Source organism: Mytilus galloprovincialis, chromosome 1 (assembly GCF_965363235.1).
Source record: "Mytilus galloprovincialis chromosome 1, xbMytGall1.hap1.1, whole genome shotgun sequence".
Classification (NCBI taxonomy): domain Eukaryota; kingdom Metazoa; phylum Mollusca; class Bivalvia; order Mytilida; family Mytilidae; genus Mytilus; species Mytilus galloprovincialis.
The window spans coordinates 44895156-44905824 of NC_134838.1; the positions used below are offsets into that span (position 1 = coordinate 44895156).

At 33.3% G+C, this 10669-nt stretch overlaps 1 long non-coding RNA gene across 1 annotated transcript; it reads left to right on the forward strand.

The window, feature by feature from the left end:
- Window positions 1–150: 150 nt before the first annotated feature.
- On the forward strand, window positions 151–7434 carry LOC143075607 (uncharacterized). Its single transcript, XR_012978369.1, has 4 exons — window positions 151–282; window positions 1959–2020; window positions 3456–3525; window positions 4170–7434. It is a non-coding gene; the product is annotated as an uncharacterized LOC143075607 (long non-coding RNA).
- Window positions 7435–10669: the final 3235 nt, after the last annotated feature.

Consider the following 10669-nt stretch of genomic DNA (forward strand, 5'->3'; position numbering starts at 1 on the left):
AAACTTTTGCAGTGCTACAAAAAAAAATAGCAATCACTAACTTGACACACGTAAAACGCGTGCGTTGCAATATAAAAGATTTTTCAGCGCATGTATGGTAAATATCAAGGTACAGGAACGTCACAATAGAAGAAACGTTGTCAAAGTGACGGCACCTCCTATTCATCACTACACAGTTACATCAGTCGAAGTAAGGAGTGATTATACAAGAAGTAAACATATATTGAATAATTTTAATCCATGTATACTAAAAGTTATGGATGAAAGAAAGAAAAACGATCGGTAAGCATATGTTATATTAATTTATGCTAATTTTAATAATGTATGTATATCAAAGAATTATAGAACTATACCTAATGTTCGAAATGTTTTATAAAATTACTTTATTACCATTATAAATAGTATAAGTAGAACCACATACAGTCGCGCAAGATTGCGAATTATATTACAACACCATAAAGATGCCCCTGTAGTAAAAAAAAAACACAAAATAAAACCCCCAAAACAGCTCTTTAAACTTTGACCACAACTAAATCAAAGTGACAAATTCAGAGAGCAAGATAATATATGAGACTAGTATATAAAAAAAGCAACTACTACTGGGTCTACATGTAATGATGAGACAAGTTTTTTTTAAGATTTGACCGGAAAAAAGTAAAATAAATTGTCGGTTATTTAAAAAACTGCCAATTTACACAGCTACTTTTGCATAGGTACTATTTCTGTACTAAAATATGTAGTACTGGAAATTTACTTTTAATATTTAGTACTATCTCTTTACTTTAAAATTATTGTAATATTTAGGTACTTGTATTTTACAGTACTTGATTTTTACTAAATATTTTGGTACAGTAATTATAGAATATTCCATGTTTGAAAATCATAATTTTAAGAGATTTGAAATAGAAAAACTTTCAAAATGCTGAAAATGTAACGGTAGTAACCCAAAATCTTTAGTGTAGTACCTAAATTTCAAGTACAAATCAAGTACTGTAAAATACAGGTACCTAAATATAACAATAATTTTAAAGTAACAAAATAGTACTGAATATTAAAAGTAGATTTCCAGTACGACAGATTTTTAGTACAGAAATAGTACCTATGCAAAAGTAGATGTGTAAATTGTTTACTTTGATTGCAGTTTTTTTTTAAATAACCGACAATTTATTTTACTTTTTCCGTTATGAAACCGTGCGGTAGTTTTATGAAAACATAATGATAAATAAAATGACTGATTAGGACAATAGTCTTGTAAAGATATCTTGAACTATTGGTCAACGAGGTAGAACTATTGGTTAACGAGGTAGAACTATTGGTCAACGAGGTAGCATGTCTCTATATTTGTATAGCAAACAGACTCTTTTGATTCAAAATTAAAACATAAACGCAATATGTAAAATTGAGAAAGGAAATGGGGAATGTGTCAAAGCGACAACAACCCAACCATAGAGCAGACAACAGCCGAAGTCCACAAATTGGTCTTCAATGTAGCGAGAAACTCCCGTACCCATAGGCGTCCTTCAGCTGGCCCCTTAAAAATATGTATTCTAGTACAGTGATAATGGACGTCATACTAAACTCCAAATTATACACAAGAAACTAAAATAAAAAATCATACAAGACTAACAAAGGCCAGAGGCTCCTGACTTTTGACAGGCGCAAAATTGCGGCGGGGTTAAACATGTTTATGTGATCTCAACCCTCCCCCTATACCTCTAGCCAATGTAGAAAAGTAAACGCATAACAATACGCACATTAAAATTCAGTTCAAGAGAAGTCCGAGTCCGATGTCAGAAGATGAAATAAAAGAAAATGAATAATGTACATGTAATACCACAGAGATATACCTTCACCATACAATACATCATTGTTTTATATGGTCTTATTCAAGATGACAAGTCTTGCTTTTTATAGATGAGCAAATATGAAATCAAAAAAATATTTTTTCTCTTTTGTAGTGATACAGTCGAAAATATAGCACATACAAAGCAGGTTGTGCACAAGAAGACGATAGAAAGAAGTAAGTTTAAGGAGCCACTTCATCGCGTGTTATTCCTTTTTCAGTTTGTTTGCTCACCAGGGGACTATTTGTTTTAAATGGAAATCGTCTTTAAATTCGTTTGGAAAAATAATAAGGGAGGGCTTCTTTATAAAAAGAAGAATAGCAACCTTTTTTATGTGTGTAATCTTAGTGCATATAGATATATGAAGATGTGGTATGAGTGCTAATGAGACAACTCTTCATCCAAATAACAATTTATAAAAGTAAACCATTATAGGTCAAGGTACGGCCTTCAACACCGAGCCTCGGCTCACACCGAACAGTAAGCTATAAAGGGCACCAAAAATTAGTAAAGTGAAACCATTCAAACGGGAAAACCAACGGTTTAATCTATATAAAAATATATGCATGAACCTGACTTATATCGTTTTCGAATTATTAACATGTAGCTCCGTGCTGTTATAATACTTAGCATTAATATGATTTGAAATACTCATAAAAATATCGTACATAACGTTGATGTATCAAATCGATATCGAAATACAGCGGCAAGTATTACAGTATAGAACAGAATGTTTTCATCTCATACCTACAACGTGCCGTGGGGGAGCACAAAAAGAAAGAGGAACGGTCCTGGGGTTGAAAGCCCCCTTTTTATTTGACGAACAATGCCTTTGAATATGGACATATGGTTGGACTTCCGGTCCTTTTAAAAATGGATGGAACCAGTCCCTGACCTGCTTGCCTTTAGTAACATTAAGCACTTTTGGAAATGGAGTTGTGTGGCAATGTGTTTTACTGGATTGAACCAACTTTATACCCTAATTCAAATGCATTGATGATCTTAAAAGGAGGGTTCCAACCCCGAACCCCCCTCTTTTCGATCCAACACTGATATGCCTGCACTATGTCTAGAACCTATAAAAAAGAAGATGTGGTATGATTGCCAATGAGACAACTCTCCACAAGAGACCAAATTAACACAGAAATTAACAACTAAAGGTCACCATACGGCCTTCAACAATGAGCAAAGCTCATACCGCATAATCAGCTATAAAAGGCCCCGAAATGACAAATGTAAAACATAGTCATAGGTAACGCTCAGTTATATTTCATGTTTTCTCCTTTCGGTAAAGTGTTGTTGACAGTTTTAAGATAGTGTATAGTGTATCTTTTTTGTGAACACCTTTTCTGAACTTGGAGCTTGACATTGTACAGATATTTTTTTTAAAACTGTATATTGGTTCAATAAGTCTTTTCTTTCTTCTTTTTATTTGTTTTGGCGCTTTTTCATCATCTCATTAACATATATTCCCAACTCATCTATTCATATTGCAAAATTGAACAGAAATAAACGATGACAATGGATCAGACTGATTGCAATAAGTGGATTGTCTAATGTGAATCAACATACCACATCATGAACTAATACAAAGCTTTGTGTATTTTGTAGTCGGATCAAGAAGACAGCGATTCAAGATAGAGTATGATACAGTGGAAAACGTAGACAGGGCAGGGAATGAGTAAGTCTAGTTTATCTTTATACAAATATATAATATGAGACAATATCAAATTCAAGTCTATGTCCCAAAACCATAAAGTACAGCAAAATATACCGTATTACCTCACCCTTACGACATATTTTCGACCAATGACCGTAAGGGGCGCTGTAATTATTCGAGTTAAAGCAAGAGACACTGATACATAAACTATTTCCTTACTTACTAACATACCTCCAGCACAGAACGGACGAAGAAATCAGGAAAACTAACACAATGCCATCGGGTACACATACACACATATAGATACAATATCTTAATTAATAGAAATATAAGAAGATAGGAAATGCTTGATTATTATGGCATACTGGTACTACCTTGTACTTAGACTGGAATTGATTGGGTTACACAGGCCAACATATTAGGTTATCCTCTAAAAACTAAATATGGTTTTGCATTCGTATTCGTATTGTCACCACTTCAGAAACATAAATGAAGAATGACCAACCACTACTTGCTGATTTAATAAGAGTCCAATTCTATACAACTGATTTATGTAAAAAAAAAAAAAATGACTTAATGTACTAGTATCATGTTTAAGAAGTGGTATTTCTATGTAGCGAATCGCTATAATTTACAGAAAGAACAAAAATAAAACATTATTTCAGATTGCTTGCCAACTGGAAGTGCTTAGTTCAAGAAAAAGGGGAAGCAATCCAAACAACCTGCAACAAACTACAAAACATGCAACCAAGCAAACTTTCCGAGAATAGGCTCAGGCAAGAAATAGAGCAATGGATCGATTTTAAAAAGGCTGACAGACATGTTATGAAGCGATGCATGCACAATCTACAAATTTCCATGAAAGATAGGCTGCATTACCTAAGGAAACAGAAACAGTTTCTTCTTGATAAACAGCAAACCCTAAAAAATGTTTACAAAACAATTGAAAAGAGCAACCGCTCAAGAATTCCAAATCCTTTCCACAAATTCATTCTTGACGTCAAACTCGAACATTACCAACTTTTCAACGAGGAACTTCTGATTTCATCTTATGGTAGCACAAACAAGTATAAAAGACAAATGATCGAAGCCAACACTGTCATTATTGGTGACACCAGGTTATATTTTGGGAAAACTGGTAGAACAAACGTGATGACACCAATTCATGAAAACAAACTAGAATCTGACAAGTGCATTACAGGCGAGTGCGTTGACTCTAGCTGCACATGCCGTAGGTTCGATTCAGAACTTAGTTTCCTGAATCATGAATTTGAAATTGAGTGTAATATGTTTGAACCATCTATTGAAAGCAAGGAAATTAAAAAATATTCTAGAAAGGAGCAGACACAAATGAACGAGCTCCAAAAGCATGATAAGAGCTTGAAAATTCCTGTTCCAGTAAAACTGCCACAATTGCTAGCTTACAAGAAAATGAAATACGAGGAAAAGTCACCCTCTACTCCAGTAAAACTACCACTACTTCTACCTAACAAGAAGATGAAATACGTTGAAGATTCGTTCTCCGAGACTCTAAAACGGCAACCATTGTTACCAAACAAGAAGATAATATACGCTAAAGAACTCTCTGACACTACTCTTAAACTACCACCAGTGTTACCTGACAAAGAGAAAACATGCATGCAAGAACATCCCTTCATTTATCGCCCTGGTACTCCAAAACTGCTTCCACCATTACAGAACTTTCCACAAAACATCAAAAAGACAATATTTCTAAACAAGATCAAGGATGAAAAGAAAGATAAAAGTAAAGATATGTCGACAGAATTAATGTCTAAACCAGCACCACAGCAACCAGCTGATACAACAGCTTCCAATGAAAATTTAGATATGAGCCCAAAATTAGGTTCTAAAAGGCCAAAATGGAAAAATAAGTATAAAACTTTTAGGCTGCAAAAGAGATCTCGTAAAAATTACTACAAGAATGAAGAAAAGCAAACAGACAGAGCAAAACCAGACCGATACCCAGAACCAGATAAAATTCATACATTGCCACAAAATATGAAAGAGACATCCAATGTAAAAAAGATCAGGGATGAAATGAAAGGGAAAAGTAAAGTTATTCCTACGCAATCAACGTCTATATCAGCTACACAGAAAACTGCTGAGACAACAGCAAACAGTGAAACTTTTGATATGAACTCAGAATTAGCTTTGAAAAGGGTAAAGTGGGAAAATAAGTTTCCAACTTTTAGGCTGCAAAAGGCAACTGGTAAAGATTGCCACATCTCTGAGAGAAAATACCGATTTTCCAGGCTGCATAAGTCATCTGGTAAAAATTGCTATATACCTAAAAGCAAAAGTGATAAAGGAAGCAACATCGTTACTGAAAAATATTGTACCACAAGAACACAAAGAAGGAATGTCAAAAAGCAAACAGAAATAGAATTACCGGACAACTACCCAGTACCAGATCAAATTCATACTTGGCCACAAAATTTGAAAAAGATATTAATTGTAAAAAAGGTGAGGAATGAAAAGAAAGATAACAGTGAAGTTGTGAGATCAATGCCTTTATCAGCACCGGAGCAGACTGATAAAACAACAGCATTCAATAAAATGTATAAATCAGAACCAGAGCAGGCCGATGTGACAACAACATTCACTAAAATGTCTAAATCAACACAACAACAGACTGATAGGACAACAACTTCCAATAAAATGTCTAAATCAGCACAACAAGAAGCTGATGAGACAACAGCTTCAAATAAAATGTTTAAATCAGCTCCACAGCAGATCGATGAAACAAAAGCTTCCAATAAAATGTCCAAACCAGCAACAGATCAGACTGATAAGACAACAGCTTTCAATAGAATGTCTAAATCAACAAAACAGCGGGACGATAAAAGACCCGCTTCGAATGCAATTTTAAATACCACAAGAAAACAAAATTGGAATGTCGGAAAACAAACAAAAAGAGAAAAACTGCAGAGCTGTTTAGAACTAGACCAAACTTCGATGGATATTGAAGTGGATGATAAATATCCAACTGAAGACATCTTTCACAAGCTGGATGAAAGCGAACTGATAGGGTTTTATCAGGTGCAAGAAAAAGATCTGTTTCCTGTCATCGAAAATATGAGTGACAGCAAAGTGATAGAATTGTTCAAGAAACTGCACGACCAGCATATTGCAGTCATTCAAAGTATAAGTACTACCGTAGATGACACTCAGAGCTCGAGCTCAGGCAGTACAATAAATGATTTCCAAGATGCAGGAGAAAATGATGGAACATTGAAAACATTTGTTAAAAAACTTATTCCAGATTGCATAACAAACGGTAACCAATGTCAACCAACAGAAACTCTTTCTTCGAATTGGCAAATTATAAAAATCCGCTCTGGAACGAATATAAAGACACAATATATTCCTATGCCACTAACACAATTTATTCCTATGCCACCAAATTCACCAAAACCAAAATCATCAAACGTCAGACGTAAACGATATGGCCGAAAGGATGAAAATAACAATTCATCAGAATCTTAAAAAGCAATAATATTCTGATTGTTTGATACATTTACGCTTCATATTTTCAAAAGAAGATCTTTAGTGGATACCTCCAGTTGTAAGAGATATTGCAGGAAAAATGTTGAAAAGTCATAAAATAAAATCTGATTGTGTCATACATTCTCAAAAGACTACCTATGGTGCATAGATGTTAGCACAGTTTGATAGACTCAGGTGACTCGCTGTAAATGTACAATTTTCATAGTCTGTTTGGCAAAAGAGGGCTAAAACATGCATGGTTCAATGACCATTGAAATTGTAGAGTGGCAAAAATATAAAAAATGAAATATCCATTATAAAATAGCAAATTGAATATATATAAAATATCAATAGCAATAGAAAGACAATCATAATGCATATGTGTACATACTTTTTTTTGTAAATAAAATAATTAAAAAACAATTCATTTTTGTCATGTGTCATACTCCATTGCACATCCTAAATATCGTAATATTTTATTGGAAATCTAAGAAAAATAATGAAAGCACGATACAGCTTATGAGCCACTAACATTAAAACTGACATTGCATGCAGGTTTACATTCAATTTGATTGAAAATTTTGTGGTAGTCAGTATTACTTTATTGGTGGAGGAAACCCAGAGAGAAACACCGACCATTGGTAGGAAAACTGACAATCGAATTCAATTAAGATAAGAGTCAAGCTCACCTCCCACACGCAAATTTGCCACTCACAACCTCAGTGTGATGAGCTAATGATACAGTAATTTGAACCGTGTAATTTGACTTCTTAAGATCAAGGAACAGTAAATTGGCTATGTCACAGATTTTGATAACATTTTGCATACATGACTTGTTGAACTACAACTGAAAATTAAAAAAATATTGAATTTCATTTTGGGTGAATATTTGTTTACAAAGCACATAAAATCAGCGAAAAATAAGTCTTAAGATCGTCAATTTGTAGTCAAAATTTTAGAAAATTCTGTGCCATAGCCCATTCACTGTTCCTTGACCATAAAGCACTTACCAACCAAAGCCCCTCTACAGGTATAAATAAGAGTGCACACACTGTTTTGTCTTCTTTACTGACCATTGATTCTCTAATTTCTCTAAAATCAAAACGAAAAATGAAAACATTTTTGTTTTTCGTTTTGGTTTCTTGAATATATAATCATTTATCAATAACATTACTATTTCAATTGTTAAATTTTAACAGTTGTGGAGTCCCTGGAAATTATTTTCCTCCTGAATAAAAACGTATACGTAAAAAGAAATGCCGGTTTTGTTTGGTTGATTTTGTTATGTCGGGGAAGGGGATTCATATATTTAGTATCATTGATGCTACTATTTTGGTAGGCGCTTTTTATTCACTTTTACCACAAGTTACTATTATATAAAATTGCAAACAGGTTTTGACTAAATGTTTTTCATCTCAAAACAAAAGAAAATGTTTCATATTTGCCAACAATGATTGTATAATGCTGCCCTTTTTCATCGTTTTCCTTCTTGTTTTGATTTCCCAAGGTTTTATAGTACCTCAATTTTTGTGTACAATGTTACTACATGGATAATGAATTACTACAGTTATAATATTGTGTTGTACTATTTCCAAGGTATTCAGAATTATTATATGCATATTGTATTTAAATAATAGAAACTTGTTCTAAAAAGCAAGATAAATAAAAATCAACGTAAATTACTAATCGGAAACACTTTTTTTTTTATTTCGAACATACTTTTCAATTACACTAATTACAATCCTTTTTTTAAGCACATACTTTTCATCTAATCAAAATGCTTGTTTAGCTTTCAAATTTCACAGTACATCGGTGTTCCGTGTTTGAGGAAAATATGCATGAATGATATTGAAAAAAAAACTGCCACTGGCTATTTTGGTGAAACAAATGGTGTGTCCTGAATATTAAAAAAGTGTTTGTTATTGAGTTTGCACGTGGATTTATATATATCGTGCTATTATAATCTTTGGTTTAAGAAAATGTTTTGGACAATTTCAAAATTCTATCATTTAAAAAAAATAAAATAGATATGGTCCTAAATACCTTGATTGAGTTACAGATAGTGTAGGTACTTATAGATTATCGTTGACCATCTGAACGAAATTGATTTTCTCGCTTGAGGCGGTACAGCGATAGCGAGAAAAGCAATCGAGCTGAGATTACCAACGATTATCTGTTTATTTTACTTATGACGACGTGTCAATTTCAGGTCAATTTCATTAGCAACGCCACGTGCCTCCTTAGTTTCTAGCGATGATTTTCCATCTAATGCGAGTAGCATGATATGAAAAATTATCATTAAAAAGATCAAAGGAAAATGCACAAAATAGCGATAATTTATCATCAAGGCAACCTATTAAATTTTCTTGAAATTTATCTATTTCATCATGAATTGCAAAACACGATAATGTAGGAAGGGCACGTGCCACAAATATCTATATTCTAATATTTTTTTAAGTTAAAACTTAATATACATACATATAGATCTTTGATCTGTATACGGTTGCCTATCCGCTAGACTCTTTATGACACAAGTATCTATATTTTGCAAATTCATTATAGGTTTAAACAAATGTTTCTAAGCATGTAATTAAATGCTTCTTTGGTTATATATGTTCCAGCGAAAGAAGTTATAATTCTTTTACAGTTTAAGTTTTATTAAGAAAATTAGTAATTGCTGTAAATAATAGTTATCAAAGGTGCCAGTATTATAATGTAATTCGCGTTTCGTTTACATAAAACTCATCAGTGACGCTCATATCAAAAAAGTTATAAAAGCCAAACAAGTACAAAGTTGAAGAGCATTGAGGATCAAAAATTCCAAAACGATTATGCCAAATACGGCTAAGGTTATCTATTCCTGGGATAAGAAATTCTTTAGTTTTTCGAAAAAATTAAAAGTTTTGTTAACAGGAAATTTATAAAAGTAACCACATCATTGATATTCATGTCAACACCGAAGTGCTGACTACTTGACTGGTGATACCCTCGGGGACGAAACGTCTAACAGCATTGGCATCAACACCGTGGTGTAAATAGTTATCAAAGGTACCAGGATTATAATTTAGTACGCCAGACGCGCGTTTCTTCTACATAAGACTCATCAGTGGCGCTCATATCAAAAAAGTTATAAACACCAAACAAGAACAAAGTTGAAGAGCATTGATGATCCAAAATTCCAAAAACAAATTGCCAAATACGGCTACGATTATCTATTCCTGGGATAAGAAACTCCTTTTTTCGAAAAATTAAAGGGAAATTTATAAAAATTACCACATCATTGATATTCATGTCAACACCGAAGTGCTGACTCCTGGGTGGTGATTATACTCATCACAGATAAAAGGATTTAAATATAGTATTTGCGCCAAACGTTCGTCTACAAAAGACTCATCAGTGTAGCTGGTATAAAACAGATGTTGAAAGGCCAAGTAAGTACGAAGTTGAGAACTTTGAGGACTAAATAGTTATCAAAGGTACCAGGATTATAATTTAGTACGCAAGACGCGCGTTTCGTTCACATAAGAACAATTACAAAGTTGAAGAGCATTGAAGATCCAAAATTCAAAAAAGTTGTGCCAAATATGACTAAGGTAATCTATGCCTGGGATAAGAAAATCCTTATTTTTTCGAAAAATTCAAAGTTTTGTAAACAGGA